Consider the following 17,205-nt stretch of genomic DNA (forward strand, 5'->3'; position numbering starts at 1 on the left):
GTCTCACGCGCACGCGCGTCTCAGTCTCCGTCGCTAGCGCGACGGAAACCCTGTCCGTCTCCGCCTCAGGGAGACGGACAGGGTTAGGGGGGGTTAGTGGGGGGTGCGGGCAGGCGGCGGGGACCCCGGGTTACCGCCGGCAAGCCGGCGGGGACCCGGGGAACTGATGGAAGCGCCGTCGGAAGGGGACGCGCGCGCCCTCTCGTGCGCGCGCGTCCCTTTCTCACGATCGCCATGGCGCTGGCGGGGGATGGCGGCTGGCGACGCCAGCGCCATCCTCTGCAAGGATGGGACCTGACCCATCTGTATGTTCCCTCAAGGACGGCGGGCTGTGCAGTGCAAAATAATATGGGATAAATCTGTGAGGCGGCCGTATGAGGTATCGGGATGTAGTCATAATGTTCACATTTACAATGACGGCATTCATAATGGTGATAGTTATGATGTCATCATTGTTGATATGTCAACACTTAATATGTTGGCATCTGCAGAATGTATTCAAGTTCAAAATGTTGACATGTAAAATGTCTGCCATTCTGCACTGACCTGCGACAGAGGGTTAGTCTATGGGATGGCAGAGTTAGGGTTAGGCACTATTAGTCAATATGGTCAATGTCAATATACTGACATGCTGACATGCTGTATGCATGTAGACAGAATATACCACACCCAGTAACACGATGAGGAATGCGCTGATATATCACATAGACTGGAAAGGGAACATAAAGTCCTATATATACCGCAAATTCCTTTGAATTGAATTTGTTTCCGTATATCTTCTATAATGTAACTTCTATACATATTATGCTTTCTGACAGTAACCCCACTGCGGGTCCCGGCATTGAGCCTTACCGCTATACAGTATTTAAGTATGTAATATTATTATGTAGGCCATGGGTGGCCAAGCCCAGAGCCGGATTAACAATGGGCCTGATGGAGCTACAGCTCCAGGCCCACTCTCTAAATAGGCCCATTTTGTAGCTGAGGGTCGGGGCTTTCCAACGATCCCAGCCCCGCAAGCAAGCTCAAGGTTGATCTCAGTCTAACCCAAATTGCTGGGCCTTCAATCTGATACCAGGTTGGTCCATATGGGTTCATTGGTTCTAGAGATATTTCGTATAAACCGATTTTTATTTTTATTTTTATTTTCATTTTTGAAATGTAATTTCATGGTTGTTCATGTTGTTTGAGGACAGGACAGATTTCTCTGGAACCAAATGGCCCAGTTTCACAGGACCAAATTCATTTGAAAAAAATTTGAATCCCTCGTGTAAATGGGTCGGTTGGTTCCGAAGATATAGCTGGTTGTTTAAAGGGGGGAGGGTAGTTTGGTACTCTTTACCTATCACGGCGCCCATCGCGGGCATCGCGGGTACATTTATGTCTGGCCGCGACGCGACCGACGCGATGCCCGCGATTTCCCATTGAAAACCATGTTAAACATGGAAATCGCGTCGGTCGCGTCGCGGCCGGCCATAAATGTGCACACGATGGCCGCGACGCGATGCCCACGATTTGCCATAGGAATCAATGTTAAAAGGCCCGATGGACACGATTTTCATGTTAAATGGCTGAATGGACCAGATTTTACCATAGAAAACAATGTTAAATGGGCCTTAGAGCCCAAATACTTACCCTGAACTCTGAAATGGCCCCCCCAATTGTTTACGCCACCCCACGATCAACGTCAACCCGAAGCGTGGCGAGCGTAGCGAGCCCGCGAGGGGCGGCGGTACGCGTCCTCCGACCTTTTCATACCCCCACTATCCACGTCGGCGTGGAGTTGAGAATAGAATAGTGTGGCGAGCGCAGCGAGCCACCGAGTCCGAAGCGTGGCGAGCGGACGCGGATACCTTCACAGCTATACGCGTCCCCTAGCGGGCTTCACAGGTATCCGCGTCCCCTCGCGGGGCTCGCTGCGCTCGCCACGCTTCGGGCTCGGTGGCCCGCTGAGCTCGCCACACTATTCTATTCTCAACTCCACGCCGACGTGGATAGTGGGGGTATGAAAAGGTCGGAGGACGCGTACCGCCGCCGCTCGCCACGCTTCGGGTTGACGTTGATCGTGGGGTGGCGTAAACAATTGGGGGGCCATTTCAGAGTTCAGGGTAAGTATTTGGGCTCTAAGGCCCATTTAACATTGTTTCCTATGGTAAAATCGGGTCCATTCAGCCATTTAACATGAAAATCGTGTCCATCGGGCCTTTTAACATTGATTCCTATGGCAAATCGTGGGCATCGCGTCGCGGCCATCGTGTGCACATTTATGGCCGGCCACGACGCGACCGACACGATGTCCATGTTTAACATGGTTTTCAATGGGAAATCGTGGACATCGCGCCGGGCATCTTTAGCCCGCGTACGACGCGACCGACGCGATTTTTTACCTCACGATGCCCACGATCAAGATCGTGGGCGCCGTGCTAGGTAAAGAGTACCGGTAGTTTTCTCTCCTCCTCACACCAGAAAATGCAGGAACTAGGCTGGTGTAAAAGGGGCCAATCCGGGAATGTCCCTGCATGATCCTGGGTCAATATTCCTGGGTAAATCCCTGCATTTTCTGGTGTGAAAGGGGTATTATATCAAATAGCTGGGACCTACATTGCTCTAAATACAGCCGGGCAGCCCCCTGCTCTTTGTCCGGCTGTCAATGGCTGTCATTTCTACCTGGCGGCTGTCCCTCAGTTACCACAAGCATGTATTCCCCCCTTGGCAATGAGCATGTAATCCCACATGGCAATGAGCATGGAAACTCTGGCAATGAGCATGGAACCCCTGGCAATGAGCATATAGGTAAGCAGCACTTATGTAGCATAATTTTTAATAGGCATTATGGTGTTTGGCTTAATACGTAATGGACATTATGGTGTGTAACTTAACGTGTAATGGATATTATGGTGTAATTTTTAATGCACACCTTTGGCGCGCAATGCCCGTTTATGAATCATATTGTGCATTATTGCTCAATCTGTTTGGTATAGTGTGTATTTTGCCTCAATCCATGTGGCAGAATGTGAATTTTGGCTCAGTCAGTGTGAATTTTTTTCTCATTCCATGTGGCATAATGTGTAAGAGTATAAAGGGGTGTGTACAGTATAAAGGGGTTACTATTGTGTTGCATGATTTGTCTAAGGGATATATGGGGTCCGGTATGATATGCTGGCGGTCTAAATACAGACGCCGGACTCCCGACCGCAGCAATGCCGAAAAGGGGGGCTGTGGATCGCTCCCCCTTTTGGGTTCGCTGCACTCGCCAAGCAGAGGGCACGGTGCCTTGCTACGCTCGGCACACTATTTTATTCTGACTGGAGTGCCGCCTCACCCCGCAAGTATCTTAGGACATCGGCATCCTGCGGGTGCACCTTTGGATATCTCCCTGCATTTTTCCTATTTCAGCCCCCTGCCTTTTCCAGGCATATATAATTAGTTGAAAGTATTTACACAAATAGAGACACACCCATAAGCAGACCACCCAACCAGAACACTGGTCACGCCCCCCACATTATTAGGTGCTTGCCACAACCCCTATTATTGCGCATAATAGGCCCTTGATCATTTTCAGCTCCAGGCCCATTTAGACCTTAATCTGGCTCTGGCCAAGCCCATCCTCAGGATCTACCAAAAGTCCACGTTTTCCAGACCCCCTAGCTGGTGCACAGCTGTAGTCATTACTAACTGTCACATTTCCCAGACCCTCTAGCTGGTGCACAGCTGTAGTCATTACTAACTGTCACATTTCGCAGACTCCCTAGCTGGTACACAGGTGCAGTCATTACTAACTGTAATATTACCCAGACCCCCTAGTTGGTGCACAGGTGCAGTCATTACTAACTGTCACATTACCCAGATCCCATAGCTGGTGCACAGGTGTAGTCATTACTAACAGTCACACTACCCAGACCCCCTAGCTGGTGCACAGGTGCAGTCATTACTAACTGTCCCACTTCCCAGACCACCTAGCTGGTGCACAGGTGCAGTCACTACTAACTGTCACATTACCTACACCTTCTAGCTGGTACACAGGTGCAATCATTACTGTCACAATTCTCAAGACTACCTAGCTGGTGCCCAGGTGTAGTGATTACTAACTGTCAACTTACCCATACCTCCTAGCTGGTGCACAACTGCAGTCATTACTAACTGTCACATTACCCAGACCCCCTGGCTGGTGCACAGGTGCAGTCATTACTAACTGTCACATTACCCAGACCCCCTAGCTGGTGCACAGGTGCAGTCATTACTAACTGTCACATTTCCCAGACCTCCTAGCAGGTGCACAGCTGTAGTCATTACTGTCACATTTCTCAGACTACCTAGCTGGTGCACAGGTGCAGTCATTACTTATGCCCCTTTCAGACCGCACTTTGTAAACGGTATATTGCCGTTTTTTTACCGTTTTAAAACGGTAATCTGTGCGGTCTGAAAGGTGCAGGACCCCTTAACCGTTTTACAAAAGCCGATTTTGTAAAACGGTTAAAATGGAGGGTCCTACCCGTTACAGACCCGGTATTTTTGCATCAAAATCGGGTCTGAAACGGTATTTAGGACCCAGCCAATGAGCTGGGTCCTAAATTCAGAGCAGCGAATATTTAATGAGCACTCATTAAATATTCGCAGCACTGGAGCCGCCCCCCCCCGTGCGTGTCGCCCCCTGCGCATGTGTCGACACCCCCCCACGCGGCGCGTGTGTCGACACCCGCCGTGCAGCCGGTACCTTCGTTGTGGATCCCGGCAGTGAAGTATGGTCGGGGAAGCACTTATGAAAAAAAAGCGTCTTTCAGAAAATGGCTGCCCCATAGGAAAACCTGTTTTAAAAAACTGTCTTTCGTATGGGGGCAGCCATTTTCCGAAAGTCACTTTTCTTATAAGAAATGTGACTTTCGGAAAATGGCTGCCCCCATACGAAAGACAGTTTTTTAAAACTGGTTTTCCTATGGGGCAGCCATTTTCTGAAAGACACTTTTTTTCATAAGTGCTTCCCCGACCAACTGCAGTGCCGGATCATGCAACGGAGGTACCGGCTGGGCGGGGGGGGGGTTGTTAGCCCTGGGGTGGGGGGGATTTGGGGGTGTTAACCCCCGGGGGAGCGGAGGCGGCGCGCGCTGAAGACTGGCTTTGACCCTGTTTTTGGAAAGTTTCCAAAAAACGGGTCTGCCAGTGTCAAAAAAACCGCACTTAAACGGTAATATACCGTTTAAGAGATGCGGTGTGAAAGGGGTTTTACCTGGCAGACCCGTTTTTGGAAACGTTTCCAAATACAGGGTCTAAAAGCAGCATAACTGTCACATTTCCCAGACTCCCTAGCTGGTGCACCGATGTAGTCATTACTAACTGTCACATTCCCCAGACTCCCTAGCTGGTGCACAGCTGTAGTCATTACTAACTGTCACACTCCCCAGACCTCCTAGCTGGTGCACAGCTGTAGTCATTACTAACTGTCACATTTCCCAGACCTCCTAGCTGGTGCACAGGTGTAGTCACATTTTCAAACCTGTGCTGCATTCATTCCTAACCGACACATTCTACAGATCCACAGGTGGCCTGGAAAACCTGGACTGCTGGTAGCTCTTGAGCACCGTTGTGGCCACCCCTGATCTAGACTATTTTACATAAAACTTTGGGAAAATATCAGGTCACTTTCTCATTTCGGAGTAACTCCTCTTATTATTGTCCCTTTCCGCGCCGGCGTCTTTGCATTGTGTGGTCTGACTCGGTTCCGCAGGCCTAAGACTGTCTGTTTCCGGGGGAGAATAGGTCATTTCCAATGTAACGCTGTCAGAGCATTGTCCCAGTTGTACACAGCCGCAGCACTCAGAGGCATTGTACTCTGTTTCCCATGCCGCCGGCATCACCCTGTCTGCTGCAAGGTCTGCAGTGAAAGTTAAACTGAAGTTGACCCATTCTTAGGCTGGATGTCGTGTGCCCGACAGATGTTGAGGAAATAGCATTGAGATCTTGTGCGGCAGATCAGAGATACCCGGCAGATAGGACACATAAATAAACCTTGGATTATAATACACAACCGGACAAGTTGCATTGATTTCTTTTTTTTTTTTTAAGAGTTGGTAAAAAAAACAACCCTGCTCCGTCCACATCTGACGGATCTGCGAGGGGCCTCCGTGTGTGATGTTTTTTTTTTCCTGGCCTATTGTTAGATGAGGTGGATAATGCCGCGCTCGCTGACTCACCATTTCCAGACTCATTACACAGGGATTTGTGCTTACTCTACGCTTCAGAAGTCTCTGCTGAAACTGCTGTCAAACAAAATCAAAATATACATACATGTCTGCCCTGGGACTGGGGGGCAGGAGCGGGGACAGAAGTCAGGGTTCTTCAGTCCTTCTATGTTCCATGTTAGCTATGGCTCCTACCACAGGAACAGCCTAACTTCCCACACACAGTATCAGCTAAACCTCTATTCTCAGTAGCCAATACCAATCCTCCTAACATGCAATTGATTTGTTACCAATTATTTACACATATTCTGCAACATTTTTCCTGAGCTGCACCTGTTTCCCCGAATCTTCTCTCCTTCCTGCAGCACATCATGAAACAGCCTCCTGCCCTGTAACCCGAAAGTCCCACCTGTAGCATAACCCTAACACATACTTGCCTGCTGTAAGAGTCCCGGAGAAGAGATCTGCGGCCTTTCGAAGGGGCGGGGCTTGGTGTTAAGCCCCACCCCCATCACGGTAAATGGCGTGATTCACGGCTCTTCGGGGAGGGGGTGGTACTAAATCACACGCTTTGCGTCTTTTTAGCCCCGCCCCCTCCGGAAAGAGCCGTGAATGCCGGTATTTGACCGGCAGAGCGATAGAGATGGCCATCGTTGCCATTGCCATCGATGGCAATAGTGCAACTGGCCATCGTTTGTGTGCAACTATGCAATGGATGACCATCGATAGTTTTACCTATCTTTGGTCATCCATTTTGTTTGACTGATTGGCCTGTGGGCCAAGCAAAACATGGGGGCGAGGCTTCACGGGAGCTATGCTCAGTGTCCCAACAGCAATACATCGGATGTGCCATAGAGGGAGGGGAAACCGTCTGGTTCTACCCCATCGATGGCAAAGGTATTCGACATCAGTCATAAACCATTGATTTTGAATCATCGATGGTTGATGACCATCTACAGAGGGATGGGATGCGGGGGAGAGGGGGGCGCTAAATACTGGAGGCATTAGGTGTTCCCGATTTTCGCGACCCTCCCGCCCATTCCGAGGGTAGGTAAGTACGCCCTAACATCTCTCCAACACGATAACAAGTCTCCTTCCCTGTGACCCTAACTTCCCACCTGTAGCATGACCCTCTCACCTACACCCTGACCAGCCTCCTTCCTTGCAACCCTAACATCCCCCCCCACACCCTAACCAGACTCCTGCACTGGGGCCGGGTGATGTCACAGAATGATATTGTTAACGATATCGTTCAGTGCGTGTACCCGATTTATAGTTTGTTCAGGAGCATCGCCGATATAGATAACGATATAGGTGGTGGGGTGAATTGCACAGTGTGTGTTCAGCTGAACCTCAGCCTACCCGTGTGTTACAGTGTCTCTCTAGTGGGCTATTGTGGGGTTTAATTGTCACATCTGCTGAAGGGTAATTAGAGGGGCGATATCCCATTACCTTGTTTCATGTTCCTGAATGCAGTACACGCCATTGTAAAGATCCCATTCAGCAAAGAGCGAGATTACAGAAATGATTTTGGTCAATATTTATTCGAAATTTTCTTAAACATATAAACACACTACTTAACCCTTACATACGGTCGATCCGGCTTGCTATTCGATCCCGATGTGATCAGATCGCACGGCAAGCCGCCCGACTAGCATGCGATTTGGACAATATAGTGCAGCTCTGCACTATATAGTCATTGCTTTCCTGTCTATCTGGGTTTCGATTTGTGCTGCCATCGGGATTTCAAGGTTAAAAACCTGTGCGATATGCATACGATTTTGCCCGTGTGCGCAACATAACACCCCCCCCCCCTCAATACACTAACCAGCCTCCTGCACTCTAACCCTAACACACCCCTATACCCTAACCAGCCTCCTGCACTCTAACCCTAACATCCCCCTATACCCTAATCAGCCTCCTGCGCTGTAATCCTAAAATCCCCCCTATACCCTAACCAGCCTCCTGCACTCTAATCCTAACATCCCCCTATACCCTAACCAGCCTGCTACACTCTAACCCTAACATCCCCCTATACCAGTGGTTCCCAAACTGTGTGCCGTGGCTCCCTGGGGTGCCTCGGGACACTTGCAGGGGTGCCACGGGTTGGTGATCCATGACCAATTAAAATTATTTATGATTAATTATTTATGGACAAAACCAGTACTAGTGGTTTCCAATCATAGAATATATGTACAAACAGAAGCAAATCCTGGCCTTTACCACATAACTGAACCTAAGAAGCACATATAAACACAATCTACTTAATTTTATGTTTTTTGGGGGGCCTAGGGGTGCCGTGGAAAAATTCTGATACTCCAGGGTGCCGTGATTTTGAAAAGATTGGGAACCCCTGCCCTATACCCTAACCAGCCTACTACACTCTAACCCTAACATCTCGCTTGTACACCATCCAGCCTCCTGCACTCTAATCCTAACATCCCACCTATACCCTAACCAGCCTCCTGCACTCTAACCCTAACATCTCGCTTGTACACCATCCAGCCTCCTGCACTCTAACCCTAACATCCCCTATACCCTAACCAGCCTCCTGCACTCTAACCCTGGGAGGAAATTGGAGTACCCAGAGGAAGTCCGCGCGAGTACGGGGAGAATATACAAACCCCACACAGTTATGGCCAAGGTGGGAATCAAACCCATGACCTCAGCGCTGTGAGGCCCCATAGAGAGAGTCCCACCAAGGCTAGAGTGGCATCACCATGGCATCTGCCAGTATCTGTTAGGGGGGCTGGGGGCGTTCTTCCCCTAGATAGATGCTTCTCAGAGTTTTAGCAAAAATTTTAATTTCCTTTAAGGTGCCAAATAAACACAGTTAAATGGATCTGCGTTATGAGAAATAAACATGTTTTCGGTGGGATAAAGCAGAGTGTTCTGGGAAGGCAGACACAGATCTCAGTGGCATGCCCAGATATATCCTCAGGAATCCATACACCACCAGTAAACACTGTCAGCAGTAGGATATTTTTGCCCTAGAACCGCTGAGCTCCTGCTCTAGAAATTATAGTGTTTGTGGTACAGAAGCTGCTTCTACTCTCGCGTTACCGTGTATTCTCATCTCCCTCCGCGTAATGTCACTGAGGCCATCGCTGTCTCTACGTAATACTTGTCCTGATTGCTGATGATCATTGAGGAACATGCAGAAATGCTGGATCTCAGCGAATACAGGGCCCTGATTAACACCTGATCACTCGATGTGCAAATGCAAATCAGCGGCCATCTGAATCAGGCCCAGAGTGTGGTTTAGAATATATATGGTGTTTCGGTCGACGGTCAATACGTCGACATGACAATTTGACCTGAACATTTTGCGTCAAATCTTGTATGTTAGATAAAATGTGAGCACCATCAGTACAAACGTGTTCCCTTGGGGGCTCACTCTGCTCGCCAATTGTTCATGTAGATTGTAAATATGTAAATGTTTGGAAACCGTGTAAAAATCCCACCAAAAACAGGTGTCGACCTTTTGTGTTTTCTATTTTCATTCAGGGTTGTCTAAGTGGCCCAACATTGACCCAGACTTGTCTAAGTGGCCCAGTATGGACCCAGACTTTTCTAAGTGGTCCATCATTAACCCAGACTTGTCTAAGTGGCCCAGCATGGACCCATACTTGTCTAAGTTGCCCATGATGGGCCCAGCATGGTCCCAGACTTATCCAAGTGGCCCAGCATGTTCCCAGACTTGTCCAAGTGGCCAAGCATGGTCCCAGACTTGTCTAAGGATCCCAGCATGGACACAATCTTGTCTTAAGGGTCCAGCATGGACCCAGATTTGTCTAAGCAGAACAGCATGGTCCCAGGCTTGTCTAAGTGGCCCAACATGGACCCAGACTTGTCTAAGTGGCCCACCATGGACCCAGACTTGTCTAAGGGGCCCAGCATGGACCCAGACTTGTCTAAGTGGCCCAACATTGACCCAGAATTGTCTAAGTGGCCCAACATTGACCCAGAATTGTCTAAGTGGTCCATCATGGACCCAGACTTGTCCAAGTGGCCCAGCATGGGCCCAGACTTGTCCAAGTGGCCCAGCATGGACCCAGACTTGTGTAAGAGCCCAGCATGGTCCCAGACTTGTTTAAGTAGCCCATGATGGATCCAGACTTGTCTAAGGGGCCCAGCATGGACCCAGACTTGTCTAAGTGGCCTGACATGAACCCAGACTTAGTTGAACAAGATTGGTATAGCGCTCGAATTACCTCTTGCCGGCAACTTCAATACTTCCCTTTGCAGCGGCAGAATTAAGGTGTGTTTGGTTGCACCACTGGGGTGTCTTGGGATGCCAGCCTCCAGTGACATCTGCATACCCAGGTGATTCTGGACTCTTTTTTCGGGACTCATTGCCTCAATAACCCACCCGCCCACCGATCGCCCTACCCACCGCAGGACAGAGATTGCCCCACCTGCGGCCCCAACATCCGCCCGCAACGGACACCACTCACACCGAGTGGAAGTTGCACAGCGGTCAGCCCCAGCCCCACTTCCCCTTTGTTTTCACACCAAATAAATGTATTTTGCATCCATCTATTTTTCTTTCATCATTTAACATAGGGGTCATTAGTGATTACTTATTGTCACACCACAGGTCACCTCTAGTGACACAGTCCACTTTTCAAGGGGCACGTACAGTTTAAGCACACACTGTATAGGCACCCAGAAGGTGAGCGCAGTACCTCCCCACCTACAAATACATGAACCCAGACTTGTCGAAGGGCCCAGTGTGGACCAAGACTTGTCTTACGGGCCCCACATGGACCCAGACTTGTATTAGGGGCCCAGCATGGACTGAGACTTGTCTAAGGGGCCCAGCATGGTCCCAAACTTGTCTAAGGGCCCAGCTTGGTCCCAGACTTGTCTAAGTGGCCCAGCATAGACCCAGACTTGTCTAAGTGGACCTTCATGGTCCCAGACTTGTCTAAGGGCCCAGCATGTTCCCAGACTTGTCTAAGTCGCCTGGCATAGACCCAGACTTGTCTAGTGGCCCATCATGGACCCATACTTGTCTAATTGGCCCAGCATAGACCCAGGCTTGTCTTAGGGGCCCATTATGGTCCCAGACTTGTCTAAGTTGCCCAGAATAGACCCAGACTTGTCTAAGTGGCCGATCATAGTCCCAGACTTGTCTAAGGGCCCAGCATGGTCCCAGACTTGTCTAAGTGGCCCAGCATAGACCCATACTTGTCTAAGTGGCCTATCATGATCCCATACTTGTCTAAGTGGCCCAGCATAGACCCAGACTTGTCTTAGGGGCCCAGCATGGACCCAGACTTGACGTGTTATTATCACACTCCACCCACCACAGCATGATGGTCCAATTTGCATTCTTTCACAATTGTGGGAGGGGAATTAACAGTATTATTAAATACTACAAATATAATAAATACACTCCTAAAATTTCCTGACAAATAGATGGACAGCTTTTCTGACTTTCCGCAATTACTCCGGACAAACGCATGCCGCCGCCGGGTCACCTGGTTTCTTATCATGCCTATCCGGAAATACATGTACCTTAAAATACGTTTTTACGCCATGCCTTGCACCTTTGTCGCCAATGCGTACGACTCTTAACTGAGCCCCCAAAATGAATTTCTCCCAAACATGTCGGTTACTGCTTGTCTGTTAGGGAGATTCCCTGGTCTTCCAGCCTGAGATTTCTTCCCTTATATAGCATTTTCCAGGCACATCTTGAGTCCTTTCTTGTAGCTTTACATTGGATGTACGCCCTTAAGGAAAACAAGCCAGACAGCCGAAGGCCAAACTGCTTCTAGAGATAGAGGATGCGGCAGTGGTGGGAGCGCTCGGGGCTTTGTGTATATATGTATATTCCATCCTCATTATTACACATCTAATGCATTCATTGGTGTAGGCAAATATTTATTCTCTAACTACCAGAGAACAGTCATGTCTAGGCGTATTCACCTCGCACAGATCAGGCGGGGTCTGGTTATTGTAAGGGAACATCTTGGTCACCGTCTGGTTCATAGGGTTATTAGGTCAACAGTTCTAGGTCGGCATGCACAAGGTCAACATTGGAAAAGGATCGACATGGGAATGATCGACATATGAAAATGTCGACATGAGTTGTGGTTTTTTTTTTTAGGTTTTGGGGTGTCAGTTTTTCATAGGTGGTTAAGTGATACAGAATGATGTGCTGCCTGTATTTACAGTACCATGGCAGGAATGCTATGGACAGTGGTGTAACAGGTGCTCCCGGAACCCTATACTTGCCCCGCCTCCTTTGTATCATACACAGGGGGCGGGGTCGCCGGAACCATGAAACTACAGCATGCTCCGGAGTTCTGGCTACTGTCGGGGCACTACTGGCTGCAGAGTGACGGGAGTTCCCATAGCAACCATGGCATCGAAATCATGTGAAAAAGGGCCCAAATTGCACTAGTGTATGATAAATTGTGTTATCTCAATGGGTGCCTGTTCTGTGCTGGATGATTTTGCCTGATAATGTGAAGGTATAGGCTCTGATTTGCATGTACTGCCGATGCCGGACATAGTGGGGTGACTTTGTTTCTTCTGTGCACCAGGTCTGCCATCAGAAATTGTGGGGCCCAGGACTGACAAAATAAGCAGGGCCCCCATTCCCTTTCTCAAACACAGCATCTATGCAGGGGGACAGGGGGTGTGGCCAGCAGTTCACCGAGCTCTGGTCTACCCCCAAGGCGGTGAAACAGGGGCGTGGCCTCAAGGGAGCATCATCAAAACCATGCCCCCTTGCTGGGAGCGCTCCACTTTGCGGTAGGGATGGCCATCGTTGCCATTGCCATCGATGGTTGCCATCGATGGCAATTCTGCAACTGGCCATCCATAGTGCTTAACTATGCAATGGATGACCATCGATATTTTTACATATCGATGGTCATCCATTGTGTTTGATTGGCCTGTGGGCCAATCAAAATGCAGGGGGCGGGGCTTTGTGGGTGTTGGGGGCGGAGCTATGCTCCGTGTCCCGACACTGAAAAAAAAAAAAGCAAAACATCGTTTTGCTATTCCATCGATGGAGAGAAACCATCTGGTTCTCCCCCATCGATGGCAAAAGTATTCGACATCGTCCATGAACCATCGATTATTTCGAATCATCGATGGTCGATGGCCATCCCTACTTTGCGGTGCGGTGCCGATTTTCATATCTCCAAAGTTGGGCGGTATGGAATTCTACTTTATAAACTCCAGTCCTGGGCCCCCTTTCTGTCTGGCCCCAGGACTAGAGTCCCCCGCAGTCCCCCCTCCTGATGGCTGGCCTTCTGTGCGCACATGTACGGCACACTGCGCGTGCATCCAGAAAGTTGCCATTGAGGAGCATAGGAGATGCAGAGTCTTGGAAATGTAGCAGGTGAAAGATGCCCCATGGTGGATTAATGTTCAGAATTCCGTAGTGGAATTTGCCTTTGAAGAGCACCTTTCCCCCCGCACCAAAGGATAGCGCCACGTGAGCTGCACAACTGACTCCATATACTGCAGCCTTCCCGTTACAGGAACTCTGTAATCAGCTGTTCATTATTTCTGTCTTCTAGGAACTCTGCATCCCCGGTGGCATTTGTGGATTTACAATACTGAACATCTGCGGACTGTGATGTCTTGGGAAGAAATGGGAATCTTGGCTATAAGTTCTAAGTGTATTTTTGGAGCTGGAATCTTTTCATTGCAGCTGAATCCCCAACATTGCGAGATGGATAAACGGCGCTGGGATTCCTAGGAACCGCTGTAATATGGAAAATATGTATTTATCTGCCACGCTCCTGATTGGATATTACAAAATATGCGCAAAGCTTCTATATACTGCCGGGACCAATGCAGGCGGCCCTCCGTCGATAAGGTACAGCACAAATTTATTTATTATGTTAGTACTATATAATTACATTGTAAAAGTTTTGCTTTGCTAGTTTTGAGGAGAGAGATAAAGTGAAGAGAAAGACAAAAGTGTCAACCAATCCACTCCTAACTGTCAATTACAGACATTGGGGCAGATGAATTGAGCCTTAAAAAGAGATACACGTGAAAGTGTGAAAATGGAGAGTAATAAGCAGACAGCCAATTAGCTCCTAACTGCCTTGTCAAAGACTGTTTTTTGAAAAATGGGTACTTGTTTCCTAGCACGGCGCCCACTAAGCAAATAGCTTAGTGGGCTATTCTGCGTAGGAAAATCACATTGCATCGCGTACCGTGTATAGTGCTGTACGATGCATGCGATGCGATGTCCATATTAAGTGCACAGGAGTGCTCATACAATAAAATATTGCATAGGATCGCATGGCACCAAATGTGATGCGATGCGATATTTCATTGTATAAGCACCCATGCCATGTGATGTGATGGGTGCTTACTATACCATTGCATCACCCCCAGTATCCACGCCACCCCGAAGTGTGGCGAGCGCAGCGGAACGCGTCCTCCGACCTTTTCATTCCCCCACTATCCACGTGGGCGTGGAGTTGATTTGATATAGTGTGGCGAGTGCCACGCTTCGGGCTTTGTGGCTCGCTGTGCTCGCCACACTATATAAGATCAACTCCACGCCGATGCGGATATTGGTGGGTATGAAAAGGTCAGAGGACGCGTTCCGCCGCCGCTCGCCACGCTTCGGGGTGACGTGGATAGTGGGGGCGTTTTAGGAACACATTCACAGCAGCCATACAATACATGTGAAAATATGAAAAATCGCATCGCATGTCATGCAAAAAGCGCATGCGATGTGATTTCACTACGTTAGTGTACGTAGAAAATCTGGGCGCCGTGCTAGGAAGCAAGTACAGAAAAATGTCAGGCAGGAGCTGATTGGCTGGTTGTTTATCACTCTCCATTCTATCACTTCTTTGAAGCTTTGTGCATCTGGCCCAAAGAGTGATAAACGGCTAGCCAATTGGCTCCCAACTGCCATTTTCCCCAAAAACAGCCTATATATTACATGACCGTTAAGAGCTGATTGGCTGGATGTTTATCACTATCACCCCTGCGTTTCTCTTTTTTGGCTTAATACATCTGAATATGAATCTGAAAACGTGTTTGCGGTGGTATCGGGAGTGGCCCATATAGTGGAGGAAAACGTTTATTTAAATCTCTATTCGCCGTTGTAGCAAGTGGCTATTTCTCCGAGATAAGGATGTGAACTCTCCAACTGTACATATTGTGTTATAGTTCTATATTTAGGATATTGACGAGAGAGTTCTGTGGAAGATCAGACTCGCTCCTCCTGCGGAATAGACTCCTCGTTCCACATTATTAACCATCCATGCGCTGAAGCCGGGGCGATGAGTAAGCGGAAGGCCCAGTAGCACCTGTATCGTTACTGATCTATGGCTGGGATACGGTCACTGGATCACCAAGCATTAGGTTGACATCACTGAAGGTTGACAGAGTCATAAACAGATATGTTTCTGCTTGTCTGTGTTATAGAGCATTGGGGGTCATTCAGGCCCAACCGTTTCTCTGCTAATTTGCGGTAGATAATTGCCGCCCAGCCAGAGTGAAATCCGCCCTGTACAAACTTCCGATAAGTCTGTGAAAATATCGCAGCCTTGCGGTCATCTGCAAATCCAGTCGCGCTCACTCACTATCGAATGATGTTTCCAGGGGTGCGCTCGCCATGCTGCCTGAGTCCGGGATCCCGACGTCGGGCTAATGACTGTCAGGATCCCGACTGTCGGAACCCTATACCACACCCGTGTGTGCAGTCTGTACGGATCCCAGGACTAAAGGAGACCACACACTTTTGATCTTTCCTGCAGCATGTAAGATCAGAAGATTTAGCAAAAGATCCACGGGAGCGCGCATCCCGCGAAAATCGGATTGGAAATCATTCCAGTGTGTGGGCACCTTTACTCTGCGGCTGCAATTGAAACAGGCTGATCGGTGCCGGAGCTGACATCACATGACTTCCCCTAAAGCGCCTGGACATGCCTGCGTTTTCCCCTGACACTCCCAGAAAACAGCCGGATACCACCCGCGAACGCCGGCTTCCTGTCAAATGCAGCGATTAAAAATGAGCTGTACGCCTGCGCAGTCTATCGATAATCATCCGGCCTGCAAATTCGCAGCAGCGTGATCAGGTCTGAATAACCCCCATTGTCCGCAGCAGGCAGCAGAACAGCTAGGCATGGCCCAGATTGTACTTATGAGGATGAGAAAGCTTTCTATTATATGTACAGATTTGTGTTCTGTGCCTCGTGTTAGCACCCCCCCCCCCCCCCCCCCTCCCTCCCTTTAAGGACTCTGAACTTGTAAAGTTGTTCCTAGATGTCTTGCACTGTGTTTCGTAATCTCTCTGCAATACAAGCTGCAGTAACTGATGTAACATGACTGCAAGCTGCCCCACGCTACGTGTCAGTAGCTGCCGGCCTGGTCTAGCTAATGTGTAAGGACCCCAGCACAAATGGGATGCGTCATTATGTCGACAGCGTCTAGAGCAGGGGTTCCCAAATTTTTTTGAATCACGGCACCCTGAAGCATCAGAATTATTTTGCGGCACCCCTAGGCTAAAGGTTTCTCATTGAGAAAGTCAGAAACAAATATTAAGTAAAATTAATTCTGTTTTTATCTCATCCTTAGGTTAAGATACTGTATGTCATAATGGACAGTATTCACTTCTGTTTGTGCACAATTTGACTATTATAATGGACATAATAAACTTGAATTGGTCCTGGACCACCAACCTAGGGCACCCCTGCAAGTCCTCCAAGGCACCCCAGGGTGCCATGGCACACAGTTTGGGAACCACTGGTCTAGAGGTCAACATCGTTTTTTTTCTCGAGCCATACGAGGGGACGCGCTACACTTTTATGGTGTCCATGGCAAACTACGTGGATATAAAGAACCCAAAAAATAAAAACCTTTTTAAAGATGAACCTTATTCTAATGCAATTTATCACATGTAAAAAATGGCACACCAAGTGCCAAATCGTACATGATCCCCCCGGGCGGCTCAGAGAAGGAGGCCTAATGTATGGGGGATTTAAGACTTGAATGGAGATAAAATGTAGAGAGTTAAAGTACCAGTCAATCAGCC

General features: G+C 48.8%; 1 long non-coding RNA gene across 3 annotated transcripts in view; it reads left to right on the forward strand.

Moving 5' to 3' along the window:
- The window catches only part of LOC146005564 (uncharacterized), a 189,534-nt gene that overhangs the window by 96,223 nt on the left and 76,106 nt on the right, over positions 1-17,205 (forward strand). For all 3 annotated transcript variants that reach the window (XR_014444025.1, XR_014444026.1, XR_014444024.1), the window contains one exon: positions 13,718-14,019. This is a non-coding gene — a long non-coding RNA (uncharacterized LOC146005564). The remainder of the gene's footprint in view (positions 1-13,717; positions 14,020-17,205) is intronic.

This window comes from Crinia signifera, chromosome 5, assembly GCF_055691185.1.
Source record: "Crinia signifera chromosome 5, ASM5569118v1, whole genome shotgun sequence".
In the NCBI taxonomy this organism is placed as follows: domain Eukaryota; kingdom Metazoa; phylum Chordata; class Amphibia; order Anura; family Myobatrachidae; genus Crinia; species Crinia signifera.